This window comes from Heterodontus francisci, chromosome 11 (genome assembly GCF_036365525.1).
Source record: "Heterodontus francisci isolate sHetFra1 chromosome 11, sHetFra1.hap1, whole genome shotgun sequence".
In the NCBI taxonomy this organism is placed as follows: Eukaryota; Metazoa; Chordata; class Chondrichthyes; order Heterodontiformes; family Heterodontidae; genus Heterodontus; species Heterodontus francisci.
In genome coordinates, this window is record NC_090381.1 from 32,568,327 (window position 1) to 32,594,019 (window position 25,693).

A 25,693-nucleotide genomic window follows, 5' to 3' on the forward strand; every position below is an offset into this window, starting at 1 on the left:
TTCCAAGGAAAACAGTCCTAACTTCTCCAATCTTCATAACTGAAATTCCTCATCCCTGGAACCATTCTCGTGAATCTCTTCTGTACTCTCTCCAATGCCCTCAAGTGCGGCGCCCAGAATTGGATGCGGTACTCCAGCTGAGGCCAAACTAGTGGCTTATACAAGTTCAACATAACTTCCTTGCTCTTGTACTCTATGCCTCCATTAATAGAGCGCAGGAAACTGTATGCTTTATTAACTGCTCTCTCAACCTGTCCTGCCACCTTCAATGACTTATGCAATACACTGAGGTCCCTCTGCTCCTGCACCCCTTTAGAATTGTGCCCTTTGTCTCTCTCTGTTCTTCCTAACCAAAATTAATCACTTCACATTTCTCTGCATTGACCTTCATCTGCCATCTGTCTGCCCATTCCACCAACTTGTCTATTTCCTTTTGAAGTTCTACACTATCCTCCTCACAGTTCACAATGCTTCCAATTCGTATCATCTGCAAACTTTGAAATTGTGCCCTGTATACCAAGGTCTAGGTCATTTAATATATATCAGGAAAAGCAAGGGTCCCAACACTGATCCCTGGGGAACTCCAGTACAAACCTTCTTGCAGTCTGAAAAACATCCATTAACCACTCAGCTGAACAAAAGCAAACTATTGTGAATGCTGGAAATCTGAAATATATATTGAGCAGGTAAAGGAAGAAGCCAATGGTGGATTTGTGAAATCCCAATATTGGAAATCTGTCATTTGACAGAAATTTCCAGGGACATCAAAATTTTTAGCTACGGACACTGGTGTCCATGTATGGACACATTTCCGGACCCTACTACTCTCACATAGCTTCTGGATGTCACTTGCTACGCCTGTCTCTGAACCCGGACAACAGATCGTGGATGCTGCATGCTGATTCCTCCCTACCTATGTCATCATTATTCCACCACTGACCTTTGACTTTAACTCTGGACTCCTCCCTATTATGTCCATCTATTTCATATTTCCTGTTTACTATCAGATTTTTATGTCCCCTAATTTTTGTGTAGCTGGACTTTATGGCTGTGTTCAAGGAAGACAGAAGATACGTATTGATGGAAAAAGTCCCGCTGAGCCAAGCAGGAACATCCTAAGCGATCTACAGTCATCTCAGATTAACCACCTGAGGGTGTAGTAGCTGGAGATGGAGGTGTCAACCTGGAGGCGGGAATCAGCGACCTGGAGTTGCTCCCTTCGCCCACCTGGAGGACAAGATCACATCTACATTTGTGTTGATCTAGGCCCTGCTAATTGGTGCCTTCAACATAAACAATAATAACATCAAGAGCTAATGGCTAGGGGAGTAAACCTGAGAAAATCTGGAGTGGAGTCCATTAAACGGTTGTTTTTTTCCTCCAGTTAGCACCTTCTGACAACTCCTGCAAATGAATAGGGCCCAGCCTTATCGGCTTTCATCTTTCCTCTGGACATCAGCCTATGAGGATCGAGAGGGGGTCCAGATGCTAGGCAAGTCTGCACCTCCGAAAAACATACTTAGGCTATGCAGCAAACAAAAGTAACCTTTTGGCTTGGAAGCTGCAATGTGAGGACTATGACCCACACTCCACAAGTGTAAGCAAGACAGTGCTGATTGACCATGAGCTACATTAGCTTGGTGTCAACATTGCTACTCTATAAGAAACCAGATGACACAGGCTCTATTTGAGAGGCTAATTACACCTTCTACTGGTGTGGAAAGAGTGCTGAAGATCACCATGAGCATTGTGTAGGCTTCGCAACGAGCAACCAGTTGACACAGGCAATTGAGCCACCAGTAGCAACCTCACCCTGTGGCTATCATCTGATTGAGGCACAATCAGCATCATATGTGTCTACATGCCAACTCTGAAGACCAGCATCTTGTATAAAGAGCATTTCTATGGTTCCTCATTCTGAGGAACATCCCAAATGGCGAGAGGCAAGTCATCCTGGGTGACTTCATTGCATGCGTTGGGACAGTCAGTGATTCATGGTCAATGTGCCTCAGTCATTATGGGGTAGGCAAGATCAACAATAACGGACAACGCCTTCTCGAGCTTTGTGTCCTGAATCAACTCTGCATCACCAACACCTTATTCCAAGGCAGACATCGCCACAGGGTATCATGGTGGCACCCAATGTTTGGACATTGGTATCATCATATGGAGGTGCGATCTACCCAGTATTCTTCATACCTGCATCTACCACCGTGCAGATTGGCGACACCACCCACTCTCTTATCAGGAGCAGAGTGAAGATGCACATCCCGAAAGTTCTGTAGCTCCACAAGCAATGAATGCCCCACCAAGCATCAACATCCCTTGCATAAGCAATGATGCCTAATACCAGCACTTCACACTGTCACTAGAACACTTGCTACCCACCAAAGCCTTAACTGGAAGCACCGATGCCAACATCGATGAAGCTTGGAAGTCACTAAGCTCAAACATTTATGAAGCAGCAGAAGCTTCATTTGGTAAAGGCGGAACCCGCAAATCGAACTGGTTTGAGACTGACTCGACTGAGATGATATCTGTCATTGACGCAAAAAACAAAGCCTACATGATATACAATATAAACCCAACAGCTAAGACACTGCACGACCTGAAAGTAGGCATGCATCTGTGCAAAGGACAAGGAAATACTACGCAAACACTGGATCAACTTATGTCAAGAAATCCAAACTGTATCTGACAAAGGAAATCTACGAGTTTCGTATGAAGGGATCAAGAGGGTGCTCAGCCCTGCCATCACCAAAGTTGCTCCCCTGAAGTTGGCAGATGGTGAAATACTCATTGACAGAAGTAAACAGATGTTCTGCTGGGCTGAACATTACTGTGAGCTGTACTCCTGTGGGTTGGAAATCTCCCAGTTTGCGCTTGTCGCTCTCCCACAACTTCCTGTCATGGATGAGTTAGATGAACAGCCCTCATCACTGGAACTGGAGAAGGCCATAGACCACCTAGCGAACAGAAGGGCACCCGGCAAGGACGGAATCTCAGCCGAACTGCTCAAGCACAAAAAGTCCCATCTATTGCTACATCTTTATGACCACTTCCTTCTCTGCTGGAAAGTAGGCTCTGTTCCGGAGGAGATGCGTGATGCCAAAATCATCACACTATACAAAGGCAACAGTGGAGACTGCAGCAACTGCAGGGACATCTCGCTCCTTAGCGTCAAGGGGAAGGCCTTTGGTAGGGTCATACTTAAAAGACTCCATTTACTTGCAGACTGAGTGTACCCAGAAGCACATTGCAGTTTCTGTGCCAGCTACAAGAGAAGTGTAAGGAATAGAGTATACCCCTTTATGTTAATTTTTTAGATCTCACTGAGGCATTCAACACCATCAGCAGAGCAGGGCTCTACAAGGTTTTGGGGAAAATTGGCTGTCGCCTGAAGCTTCTCAGTCTCATCAGCTTCTTCCATGGCAACATGCACTACACTGTACAGTTTGATGGCTCCACCTTTGACAGTTTCGGAGTGAAGAATGGAGTGAAACAGGGTTGTGTCCTAGCCCCCATTTTGTTTGGCATCTTCTTTTCCATGCTCCTGACCTTCACCTTCCCTGCAGATATGGAAGGAGTCTACTTGCACACTAGGTGAGACGGCAAGCTGTTAAATCTATTAAGGCTAAAAACGAAGACAAAATGCATCGTGTCCTGATCAGAAAACTCCTCTACGCTGATGATGCTGCACTAGTCCCTCACACGGAAACTCAGCTACAAATGGATTGTCATGGATTGTCTCTCCCGTGCCTGTAACTTGTTTTCCTTGACTATAAGCCTCAAGAAAACCATGGTCATGGGACAAGGTGTTGTATCTCTGCTCCGATCACTCTAAATAACACCCCACTGGAAGTGGTTAGCAAATTCTGCTACCTTTGGTCCATGGTGACAATCTGCCTTTTGATGCAGGGCTCAATACCCACATAGAAAAAGCAGCTACCACCTTTGGCCAGCTCGCGAAACGAGCATGGGATAATGCCAAGCTGACCCTTAGGACCAAGCTAATGCTTTATAAGGCCTGTGTTCTCAGCACGTTGGTGTATTGCTGTGAAACATGGGCATCTTACAGCTACCAGGAAAAGAAGCTCAATAATTTCCATCTTTGCTGTCTGCGCTGCATTGAGTATATCCTGGCAAGACAAAATCATGAAAGTGGCAGTTCTATCAAAGGCAGAGCTCCCAAGTGTGTTGGTGCTAATCAAACGGAAGTAGCTTAGATAGATTGGGCACGTCTGCAGGATGGAAGACGGTCACTACTCGAGGACCTGCGGTATGGTAAAGTAGCCGAGGCCAGATGACCAGTGGATGACCAAAGCTCTGCTTCGAGGATGCTTGCAAGCGTGACATGAAGGCCCTAAACGTTGACCATCGCATCTGATAGTCACTAGCTGGCGAAAGAAGGAAATGGCGACCCATCTTGTTGACTGGCGTGTACTACCATGCTGACCAGTGGCTACAGCAGCTTGGCAACAGGCACCAATGCCAAAAACAACAACTCACAACGTCACTTGGCAGCTTCACATGCAACACTTGTGGCAGAACCTGCCTCTTGAGAATTGGTCTTCACAGCCATCAGCAAAGGTGCACCAAGAGAAGCCACCCCACCTAAATGGATTGTTTGCTGCGTGTCCATCATCTTGTGTAGATGGAAGAATGCCAACCTTCATTTTAGGGAATTTCCCCAAGCAAGAAACAGTCTAGAGAGAGACTTCCAAATGAAGTTGGGAGCCTCAAAAATGAAGAACAAAAAACAATTGACAGAAGAGCAATCCAAAGTTGAGTTTCTATCAAACAGCACCATCAAATACAATAATTCACCTTTATGATCCCTTCCTTGGCTGCTGGCCAGAGTTACCCCTGTTTTATAGTGATATAGGATAGATTAACAGATCCTAGGGTGTAACTAATGGAATTTAGGACTGATGATGTCATCTTGGTCTAAACTCATCATAGCTGAATTGGTCTTTAATTTACACTCACACCCAGTGGAATTTAGGGCATAACTTAAATGGGACGTAAATCTAGGGGATCCTCTCTTCTCTCTTAATTTCACCCTATCCAGATAAATCTGCTATATTGATACTCTGCCAAACAATTGGAATTTTGGGCCCTAATATTTTATCAACAACTCGAGTTAAGTTTAACTGGACTATCATTTTCTCTAATTACCCCTATCTTTTTTGAAGAGGGAAGTCACATTTGTCCCCCTCCAGTTATTTGAAACAATTTTCCTTTGTTTTGGAAGATTTAAATCAGAGTCCTCTATTTCATCCCTAGCTTTTCTCTGGGAGATCCAGGTTGCAATTAAAGGAAACATCAGACTAGGCATAGTCAGAAGAGCATACAGTGACATGAATTCCAAAGTAATGGTATTCACAGTGGAAGATAAATTATTCTGTTTTCATAATGTTGATGTTTCCTTAGTTTTTCTTGCAGGTTTTTGAAGTAGCTGTGTTGAGAGGTGAGGAATGGGAGCTGTGTGCTTGAATGCTTGTGCTGAGGATAGTGGAAATGGTGGGAAGTCTGGGATAGGCATTAGGATACAATTTTAAATGGTCACCTTCTTCCCCTGTTTCCTTCCATCACCTTCCTTTTCTGTGTCATGCAGTTTACCTATATTCAGGGCAAAATTATGAAGTGTGCGGCAAAAACTAATATCCTAGCCATGAAAACAAATGACAGATTGAAAGCACTTCCAGCTTGCCTCTTGTGTCTTCACAACAGTGTAAGCATCTGTCTCAGCAGCATGTACACCTTGCCAGTAATCAAATGGATTTGGGTACAGTGCCTGCTCCATCACTTGTTCCGTTTCATGTCTCTATACAGGATTTCTTTTCACTTCATTTTTGCCTGTAACTTGTTTCCCAAAAGCTAGGATTTTAAAAGAATGGAAGAACAGAGATTTAGGAGTGCAAATACAGAGGGCTTTGAAGGTGGGAATCCAGCAACACCATTAAAAAGTGGGTTTGTTGCATTTCAAATGTAAGCATTATACTTAGTGTCATTGAGTACAAAAGCAAAGAAATAATGTTGAATTTGTATTAGACATTGGTTAGGCTATAGTTGGAGTATTGTGTGCAGCTTTGGATACCTCATTATAGAGAGGGTATTGAAGTCATGGAAGTGATATAGTGAAGATACAATGGAAAGGTACTAGGAGTAAAGGGTGGTAATTATAGAGCAAAGCTTGAAAAACTTTTTTCACTAGAACGGAGAAAGGGAGGATCGAATAGAGGTTTCTAAATTATGAATGATTTTAGATAGTAAATATGTTTAAAGATTAAAATGTTTCTACTGTTTGGTGAATTGGTAACAGTCATAGACAGAAGGTTATCTACAGAAGAATGAAGATGGAACTTGATGAAATATGTTCACACAGAGGCTTATTAGAACTTGGAATTTTTTGCCACAAGTGACTATAGAGATAGGGACTACATAATTTTAAAATGGAATTGGATAAGTATTTGAAAAGAGCAAAGATAAAAGGAATTGGAAAAATCAGAAAAATGGAATTTGAGTAGATAGTTCCAGGTCCATTGACATGTATGTGACAGCTGAAAAACTTCCTTTGCTGTATTGCTATGACTTTATGGTTCCAATGGTGAATTAAGAGTACCTGGAGCTGTAGGTCCTTGGTTCTGATGGCAATATAAGATTGGATGGAGATTGGCCTCCCTGTTCTGATGGCATGGTACAGGTTTCTACAGCAACCTGCTAACTCCCTATCACTGCTTATCTCCAGTATTGAAGAGCGCGGTAACTGCCTCTTAATGCTAAAATTATTGACATTTTTTAAAAAATCTAGCATTTCAGTCAGAAACCCAAGTGCTGAACATTCTTATCTGTGACCGTTAGAGGGAGCAGTACACACATCTGGATGAGGAACCAGAGAGAAGGAGAGACAAAAAATACCACTTCTTATTGGGTTGGGCCTTCCTATCAAATACCAGAGTATATTTCAGGTGTTACTGATCCATGTAGAGCAATGGAGCCATATATACTTCAGTGAGTATAAAAGTTTGTCAGTAGAGTCTGCATTCTACAGCATTGCTCAGTACTGCATCTGCAACATCTTTGGGGTCACCATAACCAAATTGTGACTACAGAAGCAGGGCAGAGGCTGGGTTCTCTGCAATGAGTAGCTTACCTGTTAATCTTGCAAAGCCTCTCCTTTGTCTATATGGCTGAAGTTTTGAATTGTTTTGTAATGTATTTTTTTGCACATTTTTATGAATAAAGTATATTTTTGGAGAAAAAAGCAGCTGAAGTCAGGAGTATAAGTCAGTTGTCCAAGTGACTGATAATTTTGACCTGGATTATCATTTCTAAAATCTTTCCCGCCACCGATGTTAAATTGAGTGGTCTCTCGTTGCTGGCTTTATCCTTGCACCCTTTTTTGAACAAGGTTGTTTGTAATATTTGCAATTCTCAAGTCCTCAGGCACCATCCTCCATATCTAAGGAGAATTGAAAGATTACGGCCAATACCTCCTCAATTTCCACCCTCAGCATCTGTGGATGCATCCCATTCGGTCCTGGTAACTTATCAACTTTTAAGTATAACCAGCCTTTCTAATATAAAAACAAAGAGTGCTGGAAATACTCAGCTAGTTTAGTTTAGTTTAGAGATACAGCACTGAAACAGGCCCTTCGGCCCACCAAGTCTGTGCCGACCATCAACCACCCATTTATACTAATCCTACACTAATTCCATATTCCTACCGCATCCCCACCAGTCCCTATATTTCCCTGACACCTACCTATACTAGGGGCAATTTATAATAGCCAATTTACCTATCAAACTGCAAGTCTTTGGAATGTGGGAGGAAACCGGAGCACCCGGAAGAAACCCACGCAGACACAGGGAGAACTTGCAAACTCCACACAGGCAGTACCCAGAATTGAACCCGGGTCGCTGGAGCTGTGAGGCTGCGGTGCTAACCACTGCATCTGTGGCAGTATCTGTGGACAGAGAAGCCGAGATAAAGTTTCAGGTCTGTGACCTTTCATCAGAGCTGGCAAAAGTTGGAAAAGAATTAGGTTTTAAGCAAGTGAAGGAGAGGGGGATGGGGAGGGAACAATGGGGAAGGTGTTTGATAGGGCAGAGGGCAGCAGAGATTAAATAACAAAGCTGTCCTGGGACAAAGGCAAAGAGTGTGTTAATGCTTGTGGTGAAAGACAAAGCATTAGTCCAGAGAGAGTGTTAATGGCAGAATAATGAGCAGCTCTGACTACATGAAAAACAGGGACATGGTTAAAAAAATAAAATATAAAAAAAGGCCAGTCATGCTCTGAGGTTATTGAACTCAATGTTCAGTCCGCAAGTCTGTAGAGTGCCTAATCAAAAGATCAGATGCTGCTCCTCGAGCTTGCGTTGATGTTCACTGGAACACTGGAGCAGGCCACAGACAGAAATGTTGGCATGAGAGCAGGGGGGAGTGTTGAAATGGCAAGCAACCGGAAGCTTAGGGTCCTGCTTTCGGACTGAGCGGAGGTGTTCCGCAAAGCAGTCACCCAATCTGCAGTTGGTCTCCCCCAATGTAGAGGAAACTGCATTGTGAGCAGTGAATACAGTATAATAAATTGAAAGAAGTACAAGTAAATTGCTGCTTCACTTAAAAGGAGTGTTTGGGGCCTTGGATAGTGAGGAGAGAGGAGGTAAAAGGGCAGGTAGTACACCTCCTGCAATTGCATGGGGAGGTGTTGGGGGTAATGGAGGATTGGACCAGGGTGTCGTGGAGGGAACAATCCCTTCAGAATGCTGAAGGGAGCGGAAGGGAAGATGCGTTTGGTGGTGGAAATGGCAGAGAATGATCCTTTGGATGTGGAGGCTGGTGGGGTGGAAAGTGAGGACAAGGGGAATCCTGTCGCAGTTCTGGGAGGGAGGGGAAGGGTTGAGGGCAGAATTGCGGATAATGGGCCGGACACGGTTGAGGGCCCTGTCAGCCACAGTGGGATGGGGATCCTCAGTTGAGGAAAAAGGAAGACATATCAGAAGCACTGTTGTGGAAGTTTGCATCACCAGAGCAGATGCGTCAGAGACTGAGAAACTGGAATGGAGTTCTCACAGGAGGCAGAGTGTGAAGAGGTGTAGTAGAGATAACTGTGGGAGTCACTGATTAGGGACCAGCAAGGGGATTTACACATGGATGCAGAGGGCATAGCTGAGGTATTAAATGAATACTTTACATCTGCCTTTACCAAAGGCAGAAGATGCAAACCAGGCAATTTTGAAAGAGGAAGTAAGTCAGACACTAGAGGGCTTTAAAATTGATAAAGAGGAAGTAATAGATAGGCTGTCTGTAGTTAAAGTGGATAAAGCACCTGGACCAGATGAGATGCATCTAAGGATTCTGAGGGAAGTGAGGGTGGAAGTCGCAGTCTTCCTTAGTCTCGGGGGTGGTGCCAGAAGACTGGAGAATTGCAGATGTTGCACCCTTTTTCAAAAAAGGGTGTAAAGATGAGCCCAGCAATTACAGGCCAGTCAGTTTAACTTCGGTGGTGGGAAAACTTCTAGAAAAAATAATTCGGGACAAAATCAATAGTCACATGGGCAAATGCGGGTTAATTAAGGAAAGCCAGCATGGATTTCTTAAGGGAAAATCATGTTTAACTAGCTTGCTGGAGTCTTTTTTTGAAGGGCCTGTTTCTGTGCTTTTTGACTCTATGAGGGCAATGCTGTTGATGTAGTGTACATGAACTTTCAAAAGGTGTTTGATACAGTGCCACACAACAGACTTGTGAGCAGACTTGTAGCTCATGGAATAAAAGGGACGGTAGCAACATGGATACGAAATTGGCTGAGTGACCGGAAACAAAGAATAGTGGTTATATAATAAAAGCAAAATACTGCGGATGCTGGAAATCTGAAATAAAAACAAGAAATGCTGGAAATACTCAGCAGGTTTGGCAGCATCTGTGGAGAGAGAAGCAGAGTTAACGTTTCAGGTCAGTGACCCTTCTTCAGAATTGGCAAATATTAGAAATGTAAAAGGTTATAAGCAAGTAAAGCGGGGGTGGGGCAAGAGATAACAAAGGAGAAGGTGTAGATAGGACAAGGTCACAGAATAGCTGACCAGAAGGTCGTGGAGCAAAGGCAAATAATATGTTAATGGTGTGTTGAAAGACAAAGCATTAGTACAGATAGGGTGTTAACGGACTGAAAATTGAACAGCTGCAAGTACAAACATGAAAAAAAAACAGTGGGTAAGCAAACTGAACAAACTAAGATGAAATAAAATAAACACAAAAAAAATTTTAAAAAGTAAAAAGAAAAAAAAAGTAAAATGGGGGGGGGGCCCGTCATGCTCAGAAATTATTGAACTCAATGTTCTGTAGTGTGCCTAATCAGTAAATGAGATGCTGTTCCTCGAGCTTGCGTTGATGTTCACTGGAACACTGCAGCAATCCCAGGACAGAGATGTGAGCATGAGAGCAGGGGGGAGTGTTGAAATGGCAAGCAATCGGAAGCTCGGGGTCCTGCTTGCGGACTGAGTGGAGGTGTTCCACAAAGCGGTCACCCAGTCTGCGTTTGGTATCCCCAATGTAGAGGAGACCACATTGTGAGCAGCGAATACAGTATACTACATTGAAAGAAGTACAAGTAAATCGCTGCTTCACCTGAAAGGAGTGTTTGGGGCCTGGGATAGTGAGGAGAGAGGAGGTAAATAGGAGGTAAAAGAGTAGTGGTTAATGTTTTTCGGGCTGGAGGAAGGTTTGTAGTGGAGTTCCCCAGGGATCGGTGTTGGGACCCTTGCTTTTCCTGATATATGACCAGGACCTTGGTGTACAGGGCACAATTTCAAAGTTTGCAGATGTTATGAAACTTGCAAGCATTGTGAACTGTGGGGAGGATAGTGTAGAGCTTCAAAAGGACATAGACAAGTTGGGGGAATGGACAGACAGGTGGCAGATGAAGTTCAATGCAGAGAAATGTGAAATGATTCATTTTGATAGGAAGAACATGGAGAGACAATATAAAATAAAGGGTACAATTCTAAAGGGGTGTAGGAGCAGAGGGACCTGGGTGTATATATGTGCATAAGTCATGGAAGTCAACCTGCCTGGACAGGTTGAGAGAGTAGTTAATAAATCATATAGTATCCTGGGCTTTATTAATAGAGGCATAGAGTACAAGAGCAAGGAAGTTATGTTGAACTTGTATAAGACACTAGTTCGGCCTCAGCTGGAGAACTGAGCCCTGTTCTGGGGCCACACTTTCGGAAAGACATGAGGGCATTGGCGAGAGTACAGAAACAATTCATGAGAATGGTTCCAGGGATGAGGAATTTCAGTTATGAAGATAGATTGGCGAAGTTAGGACTGTTTTTTCCTTGGCGAAGAGAAGGCTGAGAGGTGATTTGATAGAGGTATTCAAAATCGTGAGGGGTCTGGACAGGGTGGATAGAAAGAAACTGTTCCCACTTGTGAAAGGATCGAGATTGAGAGGGCACAGATTTAAAGTATTTGTTAAGAGAAGCAAAAGTGTCATGAGGAAAAACTTTTTCACGGGGCGGCACAGTGGCGCAGTGGTTAGCACTGCAGCCTCACAGCTCCAGGGACCCGGGTTCGATTCCGGGTACTGCCTGTGTGGAGTTTGCAAGTTCTCCCTGTGTCTGCGTGGGTTTTTCTCCGGGTGCTCCGGTTTCCTCCCACAAGCCAAAAGACTTGCAGATTGACAGGTAAATTGGCCATTATAAATTGTCACTAGTATAGGTAGGTGGTAGGGAAATATAGGGACAGGTGGGATGTTTGGTAGGAATATAGGATTAGTATAAATGGGTGGTTGATGTTCGGCACAGACTCGGTGGGCCGAAGGGCCTGTTTCAGTGCTGTATCTCTAATCTAATTGAATGCGCTGCCTGAGAGCGTGGTGGAGGCAGGTTCAGTTGAAGCTTTCAAAAGGGAATTAGACAGTTATATGAAAAGGAAGAACGTGCAGGGTTATGGGGAGAAGGCGAGGGAATGGAACTGAAGGAATTGCTCTATCAGAGAGCCGGTGCAGGCATGACAGGCCAAATGGCCTCCTTCTGCGCTGTAACAAATTCTGTGATTCGATAGCATCACAATGGCCACAATGTTCAACGGCACAACTGCATACTACATCCTTTTTGCAATCCTATGGGCCAATTGCTGACCCATTAATTTTGCTCAACTGTACATCTTTGTTTCCTAGATTTCTCCACCAACCCCCGTCCCCACCGTCAATACTGATTCTTACTGGAATATAATTACAGAGACGATTGATGTCCTCCACTATCCTATCCAGGTGGTCAGTTTGGCACACTAGCCTTGATAAGTCAGTGTTTACAGGTTTTCAACTATAAGCAGCATCAGAGCTAAGCCTGATCCTGTCCTCGCCCCACATCCACACGTGCAGTTTTCAGCATGGGTCACTGGATTGTAATCAGGAGCAGAAACCTTTCCTAATTTTCCCTTTCCTCTTTGACCCATGGGAACCAAGGCCAGTTGAGGTACCCCAGCTGTTGAGAGGTCACTTCATTCAGCACAGTCTATGATGAATGGATCTTTTGGTATGTATGACTCAGTGCCAAACTAGGTTACTTTAACATCTTAGAGACACCCAAACTCATACAGGCAACCATCTTCAGTTACTCAAGACATTGTATAATGGGCATTTTATGACATAACTGTGATGAAATCGAAATGTTGCTTTACTGCTGTTTCCCATTCAAAGTCAGATTGGGATCATCAAACACCAGATTGCGCCCTTTAAATGGTTATGATACATGCATGGGGCCACATTTTCCTTTGTTCTAAAAATCAGGGGAATTTGACATTTTTGATGTAAGTTAGAACCCATGAGTAAAATCAGTGGGACAAGCAGATTTGAAAACTGTGATTCCTGAGAGTGTAATTTCAATATCAGTAACAAACAATAAAAGCCAATCATAATTCGTTATGACCAGGTGAGAAAAGGGTCGAGGGGTTCCCTCTCAGCCTTTTCCTGGTTTGACCGTAACAGGGCTTAATTTTTAAAACGCCATGCTTTTAGCTTCCCCTCAATGAATAAGGATTCACTGTTCTCAAATTGCAATGGCAAAGAAATCAACCAGACAGGTTTTCTTAGATTTGAACAAGAAAGGTGTAAGTTTATTAACCTTAACAGTCTATTTCGGTTAAAACTACTAAAAATACGCAACACGACCACGCTAGCATGCATATGCGATAAACACACGCAGATAGAGACAGAAAAGGAGAAAGAATCAAGGGGAAAAGTTTGAAGCAATAACTGGAGTGCATTTACTGTCTTTTGAGTTCGATGTAAAGTCTTTAGTTTCAGTCAAATCTTGCCGTCTCATTGGGGCCCAGTCCACACTTTCAAACTTGTTTTGATGGTTTTCAGTCTTCTTGAAATCCAGTTGCAGTCTCTTCTTTTTGTGAGAGAGAGAGAGAGACAGGGAGAGATGTCCTCTCTTCAAGCTCAGTTGCAGCCTAACTTCAAACTTTTCTGTGAACACAATTCAAACCAAACCTGGGCCAGCAGGCCAGACATGTGACTAGCTCTTTTTTTTGGGACAACCTGCCCAGCGAACATAATAAGGACATAAGAAGTAGGAGTAGGCCATTTGTCCCTTCAGGTCTGCCCCACAATTCAATAAGATCATGGCTGATCTGCCCCAGACCTCAACTCCTCTTTTGTGCCAGCTCCTCATAGCCCTCAACTCCCCAATATTTCAAAAATCTATCTGCTTCCTCTTTAAATATTTTCAGTGATCTAGCCTCCACAACTCTCTGAGGTAGATAATTCCAGACATTCACTACCCTCTGAGAGAAAAAAATTCCTTCGCATCTCAGTTTTAAATGAGTGTCCCCTTATTCTGTAACTGTGTCCCCTAGTTCGAGAGTCCCCCTCAACATCTACCCTGTCAAACTCCCTCAGAATCTTGTACGTTTCAATAAGATTGCCCCTCATTCTTCTAAGCTCTGATGAATAAAGGCCTAACCTGTTTAGCCGTTCTTGATAAGTCAACCCCTGCATCCCAGAAATCAGCCGTGTGAATCTCTTTTGAACTTCCTCCAATGCCAGTATATCCTTTCTTAAATATGGGGACCAAAACTGTACACAGTACTCGAGGTGTGGCCTCACCAACACCCTGTACAGTTGTAACAAGACTTCCCTATTTTTAAACTTCAACCCCCTAGCAATAAAGGCCAACATTCCATTTGCCTTCTTAATTTCTTGCTGCACCTGCATTCTAACGTTTTGTGTTTCATGCACAAGAACACTCAGATCCCTCTATGCTGCCCTTTTTTGGAGTCTCTCCATTTAAATAATGTTTTGTGGATTCTTTCAATCTTAGTAGGCATCATCAATAGGGGGATGGAATGCTGACTTTCACACAGTCAATGTCTTGTGATCAAAATCCATTTGGTTAATTGAATCAGGGAGCAGCTCCATTGTCTTCTCCAAGCAACTGTCTCTTAGAATGCAAATGTTTCCAGCCACTGTCTTGTTAGAATGCAGGTGCAGCCATATTTTCAGTCCAGTTAGACTTAAAAATTAATGTTCCATATGATGAAATTAATTTGCCTCATTCTTGGCAGGTGTGGTTTTCATCACATTCTTCTATAATAATAGTCCTTTCATGCATTAATCCCTTAAATTTATAAACTCAAGGGAATGCAAGCCTAGTTAATGCAACCTGTTCTCAAATATAACTATCTAAGCCTTGGTATAATACTGGTGAAGGCCAGTATATAATTCCTGAGGTGCGCCAATCTTAACACATTCCTCTGGATAGGGACTGACTATGGCTTTGTAACAGTGAAGCATAATTGTTTGATTATCAGGAGTGGGCAATCTCAAACTCATGCTTTTGATTATCAGGAGTGATAGATCCAAAATGTTCACATCCTCATACGTGGCAGAGCAAGTTGATGAGATGTTTCTTAAACCATACGGGTTACTTGGCTTTATAAATAGAAGAATAGAATATAAAAGCAAAGAGATCATGCTAGAACTTTATAAATCACTGGTTATGCCTCAGCTGGATTATTGTGGACAATTCTGGGCACAAGGAAAGATATAAATTATTAGAAAGGGTACAGAGGAGGATTACCAGGATGTTCCCAGGAAAGAGGAACTTCAGTGATGAGGAGAGGTTGGAAATGTTAGCACTGTTCTCCTTGGAACAGAAGAGGTTAAGAGGTGACCTGATAGAGGTTTTCAAGATGGTGAGAAGTTTTGATAGAGTAGATAGAGAAAACTATTCCCTCTGGGGAGTGGGTCAATAACAATTAAAATCAATAGCAAAAGATCTAGAAGGAATATGAGGAGCAATGTTTTCCTCATAGTGGTCAGGATCTGGAATGCTCCGCTTGAAAAGGTGGTTCGAGTTAATTTCATAAATAATTTTAAAAGGGGGTTGGACAGGCATTTGAGAATGAGAAACTTGCAGGGGTTACTGTCAAAAAGTGGGGATATGGGACTAAGCACATGTGCTCTTTCAAAGAACCAGCATAGGCATAATGGGCCAAATGGCTTCCTTCTGTGCTGTAAGTTTCTTCGATTCTAACTTGAGTTTCATTATCAGGAAGATTAGATCGGTCAGATGTTTACCTGTCAAGAGGGTTAAATGCCAAAAATCATGTCCCTGACTCTTGAGAGCATGGAGAGGACTAGATTTTCATTACGGTGTGCTCATCTCATACGTAGGCATGTCGGCAGTTGTACTGTGTTGCTTAGAAATCATTTGGGCTTAGGAATGAAAAGAATTGGCAAAAACCTTTTTGTGAAAACAGTGCACCTTTAAGTAATGTTCTGCCGACAAAAAAGTGGGTTTAGATTGAGAGTTTTTCATTTGAAAACCTGGCACATTAACCCAAGTTGGGGTGGAACAAAGATATGACCTTGCCCTTGTCCACCTCTAATCTGTAAACCCAACAGGAAGGTCAATTGGAAAAAAAATGGACTACGATAGATAGGATTGTCTCAGATTTAAAGAAAAGACTGAGTGCTTGAGCAGAAGCCGAGGATATTAGTATCACCTATTAATGATGGAACCTGAACCAGTGGAGCTGGGTGTGTTTGGAATAGACACTTCAGTAGAACCAGAAGCTTTGGGTGTTTAAAGTGAGATTTGGTGGATATCATGCTATAGCAAAACAAACACTTCAATCAGAATTTGAGGTTTAGGGTGCAGGGCTTCATCTGATGTAAACAGAATTAGTCATCCAGTTGACTGACATTGCACAACCTGCCAACAGAGTTTCCAAATAAGCTGCATATCATTTTCACACCTTTATTGAAACTATCTTATGTTCTTCTGTACAGAAAGGCAAAGGGACAACAAACACAAAGGCACAGGAGAATCATTAACAAAGGACTCAACAATGCAAATGAAATTGCATTGTGGAGATGGACAATACATTACCTAAAAATGTAATATCAAATTAGTTTAACCTGCAAAGTGTGATTATGATCAGTTTTATTGAGAAAAAGTGAAGGGAGAGGTGTATCTAAATCATTGTTACTCATAATGGATTGAATTAAGTGAAACTAGGACACACTACTGTCTCCTGTACACAAGCCAGAAATTGGGTCCTTTTTTTCTGGTGTAAGCTGCTGGACATTTACTGCTGTTCTGCCCCAAAAGATGATGGATGCGCACTAGGTAACAGTCTCTTTGTAATCCAATCACAAAGAGGCCAAAATTCTTGTCTTCCCTAAGTTTAGCAAAAAAGTAGATGCAAGTAAAATGACAAAATCTATGGAGAAAGCATCAACTAAATGTCGATCCATATTTGGTGGTTATCTCAAGATTCTACTTCCTTCAAAATTGGATTCTCAAACCCAGTTGAAAAGGCTTAAAGAAGAACAAAATCAACTTGCACTTATTAAGCACTTCACAGAGGTATAAGCAGAGAAAACGGAGGTTTATTAGGAATATTAGGAAGGGTGACCAAAAGCTTGGTCAAAGAATTGAGTTTTAGGGAATGGAATTCTAGAACATGGGACCTAGGTGGCTGAAAGCCAAGTTGCTGATGTTGGGCAAAGAGAGGAAGGGTGCACAGAAGGCTAGAGTCTGAGGAACGGTGAGTTAAACATGAGGACAAGAACTTTAACTTGGAAATGGTGGAAAACCAAGAGCCAATATAGATTGGCATGGACAGGAGTGATAGGAGCATGGGACTTGGTGCAGGACAGGATACGGGCAGCAAAGTTTTGGATGAGCAGAAGTTTACAGAGTGGAAAATGGGAGAGCTTTGGAATAATCGAATCTGGAGGTGACAAAGGCATGAATGAGAGTTTCAGCAGCAGATGGACTGAAGCGGGGCAGAGGTGGAAGTAAGTGGTCTTTGTTATGGAGAGGATATGGGGTCAGAAGCTTGGATGAAGTATGACACTGAATTTGTGAACAGTCTGGTTCATTCAGAGATAGTAACCGGGGAGGAGGTTGTGATCAACGGTTGTCGTGGGTGCAAACAATGATGGCTTTGGTCTACCCAATGTTTAGCACAGAAAGCTGTTTTATACTTAAGGGCTTGTGAAAAGTTAATTAAGGAAACCCAATTTCAGTATTAGACATTCTTCAAAATGTGAGTGTTTAAATGCAGTTTAAGTGGACCTTGAATGAGTAAACAAAGATTTATAAGGATTGGCACAGCAGTCAGAGAGGATATAGTACAGTGTGGTTTTCTGCTCCACAGCACAGGTGAGAGGGTCATTGTTGGGTTTCTCTGTGAAGGGAGAGAAAAAGAAAGATTATTATTTGTATAGCACTATTGATGACCTCTGGATGCCTTAAAGCACTTTACAGTCAATAAAGTACTTTTGAAGTGTAGTCACAGTTGTAATGTAGGAAACAATTGGCTGTAGCAGCCAATTTGCACACAGCAAATTCCCACAAACAGTAATGATGAGAAAATCTGTTTTTGTGATACTGATTTGAGGGATCTTTCCGATCCTGAGTGGCGTGAAACAGGGCTGTGTTCTCGCACCCACACTGTTTGGGATTTTCTTCTCCCTGCTGCTCTCACATGCGTTCAAGTCTTCAGAAGAAGGAATTTTCCTCCACACAAGATCAGGGGGCAGGTTGTTCAACCTTGCCCGTCTAAGAGTTCCTTCATAAGGGAACTCCTGTTTGCTGACGATGCTGCTTTAACATCTCGCACTGAAGAGTGTCTGCAGAGTCTCATTGACAGGTTTGCGGCTGCCTGCAACGAATTTGGCTAACCATCAGCCTCAAGAAAACGAACATCATGGGACAGGACATCAGAAATGCTCCATCCATCAATATCGGCGACCACGCTCTGGAAGTGGTTCAAGAGTTCACCTACCTAGGCTCAACTATCACCAGTAACCTGTCTCTAGATGTAGAAATCAACAAGCGCATGGGAAAGGCTTCCACTGCTATGTCCAGACTGGCCAAGAGAGTGTGGGAAAATGGCGCACTGACACGGAACACAAAAGTCCGAGTGTATCAAGCCTATGTCCTCAGTACCTTGCTCTATGGTAGCGAGGCCTGGACAATGTATGTCAGCCAAGAGCGACGTCTCAATTCATTCCACCTTCGCTGCCTCCGGAGAATACTTGGCATCAGGTGGCAGGACTGTATCTCCAACACAGAAGTCCTCGAGGCGGCCAACATCCCCAGTTTATACGCACTACTGAGTCAGCGGCGCTTGAGATGGCTTGGCCATGTGAGCCGCATGGAGGTTGGCAGGATCCGCATAGACACATTGTACAGCGAGCTTCACCACTGGTATCAGGCCCACCGGCCGTCCATGTCTCTGCTTTAAAGACGTCTGCAAACGCGACATGAAGTCCTGTGACATTGATCACAAGTCGTGGGAGTCAGTTGCCAGCGATCGCCAGAACTGGCGGGCAGCCATAAAGGCGGGTCGAAGAGACTTAGCGGTTGGCAGGAAAAAGGACAGAAGCGCAAGGGGAGAGCCAACTGTGTAACAGCCCCGACAAACAAATTTTTCTGCAGCACCTGTGGAAGAGCCTGTCACTCTAGAATTGGCCTTTATAGCCACTCCAGGCGCTGCTCCACAAACCACTGACCACCTCCAGGCGCTTACCCATTGTCTCTCGAGACAAGGAGGCCAAAGAAGAAGAAGAAGATTTGGAGGATAAATATTGGCCAGGACATGGGGGATAATTCCCCTGCTCTTCTTCAAAATAATGCTATGGGATCTTTCATATCCACCAAAGCAGGCAGATGGAGCCTCAGTTTAAAGTCTCACGTGAAAGATGGCCCCTCCAACAGTGCAGTACTCCCTCAGTATTGCGGTGGACTGTGAGCCTTGATTTTTGTGCTCAAGCCCTGGCGTGGGATTTCCTCTGAGGTAATATCTCTAGTAAAAAAGAGATATTAAAGGGGGGTGATGTGGGATCGGAATTCCTCCCCCCCCCACCACACACACACACCCCCAACTGGACTTTGTGGAGTATGGGGAAGGAACCCCAACCCCCACAGACACTTCTTTTGGGCCTCCTTATCTCGAGAGACAATGGATACGCGCCTGGAGGTGGTCAGTGGTTTGTGAAGCAGCGCCTGGAGTGGCTATAAAGGCCAATTCTGGAGTGACAGGCTCTTCCACAGGTGCTGCAGAGAAATTTGTTTGTTGGGGCTGTTGCACAGTTGGCTCTCCCCTTGCGCCTCTGTCTTTTTTCCTGCCAACTACTAAGTCTCTTCGACTCGCCACAATTTAGCCCTGTCTTTATGGCTGCCCGCCAGCTCTGGCGAATGCTGGCAACTGACTCCCACGACTTGTGATCAATGTCACACGATTTCATGTCACGTTTGCAGACGTCTTTATAACGGAGACATGGACGGCCGGTGGGCCTGATACCAGTGGCGAGCTCGCTGTACAATGTGTCTTTGGGGATCCTGCCATCTTCCATGCGGCTCACATGGCCAAGCCATCTCAAGCGCCGCTGACTCAGTAGTGTGTATAAGCTGGGGGTGTTGGCCGCTTCAAGGACTTCTGTGTTGGAGATATAGTCCTGCCACCTGATGCCAAGTATTCTCCGAAGGCAGCGAAGATGGAATGAATTGAGACGTCGCTCTTGGCTGGCATACGTTGTCCAGGCCTCGCTGCCGTAGAGCAAGGTACTGAGGACACAGGCCTGATACACTCGGACTTTTGTGTTCCGTGTCAGTGCGCCATTTTCCCACACTCTCTTGGCCAGTCTGGACATAGCAGTGGAAGCCTTACCCATGCGCTTGTTGATTTCTGCATCTAGAGACAGGTTACTGGTGATAGTTGAGCCTAGGTAGGTGAACTCTTGAACCACTTCCAGAGCGTGGTCGCCAATATTGATGGATGGAGCATTTCTGACATCCTGCCCCATGATGTTCGTTTTCTTGAGGCTGATGGTTAGGCCAAATTCATTGCAGGCAGACGCAAACCTGTCGATGAGACTCTGCAGGCATTCTTCAGTGTGAGATGTTAAAGCAGCATCGTCAGCAAAGAGGAGTTCTCTGATGAGGACTTTCCGTACTTTGGACTTAGCTCTTCGACGGGCAAGGTTGAACAACCTGCCCCCTGATCTTGTGTGGAGGAAAATTCCTTCTTCAGAGGATTTGAACGCATGTGAAAGCAGCAGGGAGAAGAAAATCCCAAAAAGTGTGGGTGCGAGAACACAGCCCTGTTTCACACCACTCAGGATAGGAAAGGGCTCTGATGAGGAGCCACCATGTTGAATTGTGCCTTTCATATTGTCATGGAATGAGGTGATGATACTTAGTAGCTTTGGTGGACATCCGATCTTTTCTAGTAGTCTGAAGAGACCACGTCTGCTGACGAGGTCAAAGGCTTTGGTGAGATCAATGAAAGCAATGTAGAGGGGCATCTGTTGTTCACGGCATTTCTCCTGTATCTGACGAAGGGAGAACAGCATGTCAATAGTCGATCTCTCTGCACGAAAGCCACACTGTGCCTCAGGGTAGACGCGCTCGGCCAGCTTCTGGAGCCTGTTCAGAGCGACTCGAGCAAAGACTTTCCCCACTATGCTGAGCAGGGAGATTCCACGGTAGTTGTTGCAGTCACCGCGGTCATCTTTGTTTTTATAGAGGGTGATGATGTTGGCATCGCGCATGTCCTGGGGTACTGCTCCCTCGTCCCAGCACAGGCATAGCAGTTCATGTAGTGCTGAGAGTATAGCAGGCTTGGCACTCTTGATTATTTCAGGGGTAATGCTGTCCTTCCCAGGGGCTTTTCCGCTGGCTAGGGAATCAATGGCATCACTGAGTTCCGATTTGGTTGGCTGTATGTCCAGCTCATCCATGACTGGTAGAGGCTGGGCTGCATTGAGGGCACAACCCCCACAGACACTAGTACTGTGAATAAGAGCCAAACCTTGACGGCGCACAGTGGCAGGCTGCATTCTGATGTTGCAATTTTCAAACATCACAACAGAACTGATACTGTTAAAGGACTGGAATTTGGGAAATTATCATAACAGTGACACAGGATAACTGCCATCATGTTAAGTAATCGGGGAGGGCATTGTTACAACTAACTGGCCCCAGAGCACAGCATTCACTCCTGTCAAGACAGGAGAGAAACCTCTTTCATGGATATTCGCTTTGGAGCCTGGGTTACCTCACCTTGGTAGAGTTCATTGTTCTTGGTCAGGGAAATCACATCAGCACTAAATGGATCTATCTGGACCAGGCAGATACCAGAGGAAAAGGATTAAAAGGTGCTAAGTGCTGACCATCCAGCAGAATGGCTTCAGGACATGTGATTATGATATTTTGATAAGGATCATCATAAAAAGGACGAGATTGAACGGTTTGGCACTGCAGTTGAGTAGGAGGGTCAGGAACGGTCAACCTGGCTCGTGGACCTACAAATTCTCACCGGAAGGACCAACCGCATGGAGGATTGTAAGTTATCAGCCAAATCCAAGGGGTATTTAAGGCTGAGAGTTTTAAAACAATTTTAAGTGTAGCAACCAAATCCTGGGAGGGTTTTGAATTGACTGAATTTGGGGCAGAAACGTGGGGTTTTACCTGTGTTTTTTTTTCGAAAAGGTTTATTTTATAAGTCATGGTGACTTGTGTGTTTGGATGACGCTGAGGTTGAATCGTGGAGGGATTTAAATCGGATTAACCAATCAAGGTGTCGTGTGGTGTCCTTTTAAATTAGTTTAGAGGTCTTTGTAACAGGGTGTTAGGAGGGTTTTTTTTAAAGAAACAAATTTGTCGTTCAGCCTAACCCTATGGCATGTGCAATTTTGTTCTTGTAATTCCCAAAGTCCAAGAACTGTAGTAATGGGGTATGGGAACGGAACCTCTTGCAGTATTGCACTGGACTGTGAGCCTTGCTTTTTGTGCTCAAGTCCTGGAGTGGGACTTGAACCCAGAACCTCGTGACTTGGAGACTAGAGTGTTACTAACTGAGCCACGGCTAACACGTGACAGGTTTTGGAGGAAGAGCAGGCTGGAAGCAAAAGAGATTATGGAGATGACTGACTTATATCAGAATCTATCCTGAGCAGTAGTTCTATCACAACCACCCGGGTATGACAGGGAATGTGAGGTCCGATGCAGCTCAGTGACTGGAGGTACTGAGATGGGTGACTGGTGCTTTCTAGCCTTTGTTGACTGGGGCAGCCTTTGTCTTTAAGCAGCAGACTGTGCTGTGCTGCTGAAAGGTTGAGCTGATTCAACCTCTTTTCTTCCACATGTACAGGCTCTTAGGGGACTGGTGAGAATGTACACATGTGGGGCAGTTCTAAGACACAGCATCATGATGGACACGTACCTGCTAGGCTACAAGTACCAAGCTCTGGCTCGGCTTGGTCACTGATCAGTGGAAATGCATATGCAAGGGTGCCAATTTAAGCCTTGAAGGCCCAAGAGATGCCTAAGGCATCTATGGAAACAGTAAAAGCTGCCATACCTGAAACCCAGACTGTCCTTAGGTCTCTGCTGTGGGTCATCCATGAGTTGACACATACTTTAGGGCTGACAGCATAGTTACACACATATTTATCATTGTGCCACAGATGCAAATAGTGAATTCTGTCAAATAAGCCACTATCTGTTGCACGTTCTAGGACATTATCTCTGCTGTCTATAAATTTGATGCTCTTCCAGTATCATCTTTTATATGCTGGACACCTGGGATCTACATCCCTCCAAGGGGAGCCACTCCTTACCCTCCTGTTAAGGGACATGGGGATAAAGTGCAAAGGTGGAGTTGAGGTAGCAGGTCAGCCGTGATCAGATTGAATGGCAAATCGGGCTCAAAGGGCTGAATGGCCTACTCCTGCTCCTATTTCTTATGTTCTTATTGGCAACAGCCAGCTCCTTATCTCCTACCCTCAAATGCAGCTGGTCACCTGTGCTATATGCATCGCACTAAGATTCCACTTGGGCTCATTGAGTAATCTCCCTCAGAGATGATGGTATTTTCAGTACATGGTATGACTTAAAGCAGACCTAATGTATTGTGATGAGAGTTATGTGTGCTGCAGGAGCTGACGATGCAGAATATGCATGTTAGAAACAAACTGCAGATGGCAATTTCTCTGTTTTTGTATACCGATCCAGGAATTTCAGAGTATCCTTCTCATATGAAGTGAGAGTCCAGAGCTCAGTGTTCTACCAACTCCTGTTTTGTACTGATTATGGGCAATATCCTTGTTTTTAAGAAAGCATATAGTGTGAAGGCTCTGTGTTCAGTGGGGTTGGTGGTTAAGTGGTCATGTTACTGGATGAGTAATCTGAATGCCCAGACTAATGCTTCGGAGATGAGTATAAATTCTACCAGGGCAGCTGGAAGAATTTAAATTGAATTAAAGAATAAAAATTGGAATAAAAAGATAATCTTTGTAATAATGATCATGATATTACTGGATTGTCATAAAACCCTAGCTGTTTCACTAATATCCTTCAGGGAAGGAAACCTGCTGTCCTAACTCAATCTGGTTTACATGTGATTCCAGACCCACAGCAGTGTGGTTAACTCTTAAACTGCCTTGTGAAATGGCCTAGCAAGCCACTCAGCTTTATCAAACTGATACAGAAAAGTCAAATAAGAATAAAACCAGACAGACCACCCGGCATCGACCCAGGCACCGGAAGCAACAAAGGCACACCTTGCAAAAATCCTCTTCACTAACATCTGGGGACTTTTGCCAAAATTGGAAGAGCTGTCCCACAGACTAGTTGAACAACAGACTGATGTACTGAATCATACCTTATAGCCAATGTCCCAGACTCCTCCATCACCATCCCTGGATATATCCTGTCCCACCGACAGGACAGACCCACCAGAAGTAATGGTACAGTAATATACAGACAGAGGGAATGGCCCTCGGAGTCCTCAACGTTGACCGATCTTTCTGCTTGCAGGCCCACACTGCTTCAGTAACTGAGGAGTTGCGAATGGTACTAAACACTGCAATCATCAGCAAACATCCCCACTTCTGACCTTATGATGGAGGGAAGGTCACTGATGAAAGCTGACAATGGTTGAGCCTAGAACACTACCCTGAGGAACTCCTGCAGGGATGTCCCAGGCATCAGATGATTGGCCGCCAATACTAAGAGTGTACAGGGACAGAGGGACCTGGGAGTTCAGGTGCACAAATCTTTGCAGGTGGTAGGAGATAGTAAGAGCATAGTTAGCAAAGCATCTTGGGCTTCATAAATAGAGGTTTTCAATACAAAAGTATGCTGAACCTTTATAAAGCTCTGATTAGGCCATAACTAGAGTACAGTATTGTGCCCAGATCTGGTCATCACACTTTAGGAAGGATGACAGGGTCCTCGAGAGGATGCAGAGGAGATTCACCAGAATGGTTCCAGGGATGAGGGATTTTAGCTACAATGTTAGGTTGGAGAAGCTGTGGTTGTTTTCCTTAGAGGTGTACAAGATACTGACAGGATTTGGATAGGGTAGACAAAAAAAAAAGCTATTCCCCTTTAGCTGATTGTACAAGGACTAGGGGACACAGATATAAAGGTTTTTGGGGCTGATATATGGTGCAAACATTACTTGCCACTTTATTGCCAGACAATAACCATCTCCAATAAGAGAAAATCTAACCATCTCCCTTTGATGTTGCGTGGCATTACCATCGCTGAATCCCCTACCGTCAACATCTGGGGTTATCATTGACCAGAAACTTAACTGGACCAGTTAGATAAATAGTGTGGCTGCAAGAGCAGGTCAGAGATTGGGAATTCTGCTGCATGTAATTCATTTCCTGACCCCCACCCCCCAAAAGCCTGTCCACCGTCTACAAGGTACAAGTCAAGACTGTGATTGACCACTTGCCTGATGAGTGCAGCTCCAACAAGACTCCAGAAGCTAGACACTATCCAGGACAAAGCAGCCCGCTTGATCGTCACCCCAGCCACCACCTTAAATATTCACTCCCTCCACCACTGACTCATAGTGGCATCAATGTGTGCCATCTACAAGATGCATTGCAGCAACTCACCAAGCCTCCTTCAACATCACCTTCTAAACGCTCAACCTCTACCACCTAAAAGAAACAAGGGCAGCAGACACAAGGGAGCACCAACATGTGCAAGACTCCTCCAAGTTACACACCATCCTGACTTGGAACTATATCCCTGTTCCTTCACTGTTGCCAGGTCAAAATCCTGGAAATCCACTGCCCAAAAGCAGTGTAGATGTACCTACACCACATGGACGGCAGTGTTTCAAGGTGGCAGTTCACCAGCAAC

General features: G+C 44.3%; 1 protein-coding gene across 5 annotated transcripts in view; it reads left to right on the forward strand.

Annotated features, from left to right (window-relative positions):
• Nucleotides 1-25,693, forward strand: part of LOC137374833 (inner ear-specific collagen) — a 142,278-nt gene that overhangs the window by 20,797 nt on the left and 95,788 nt on the right. The window lies entirely within an intron of this gene.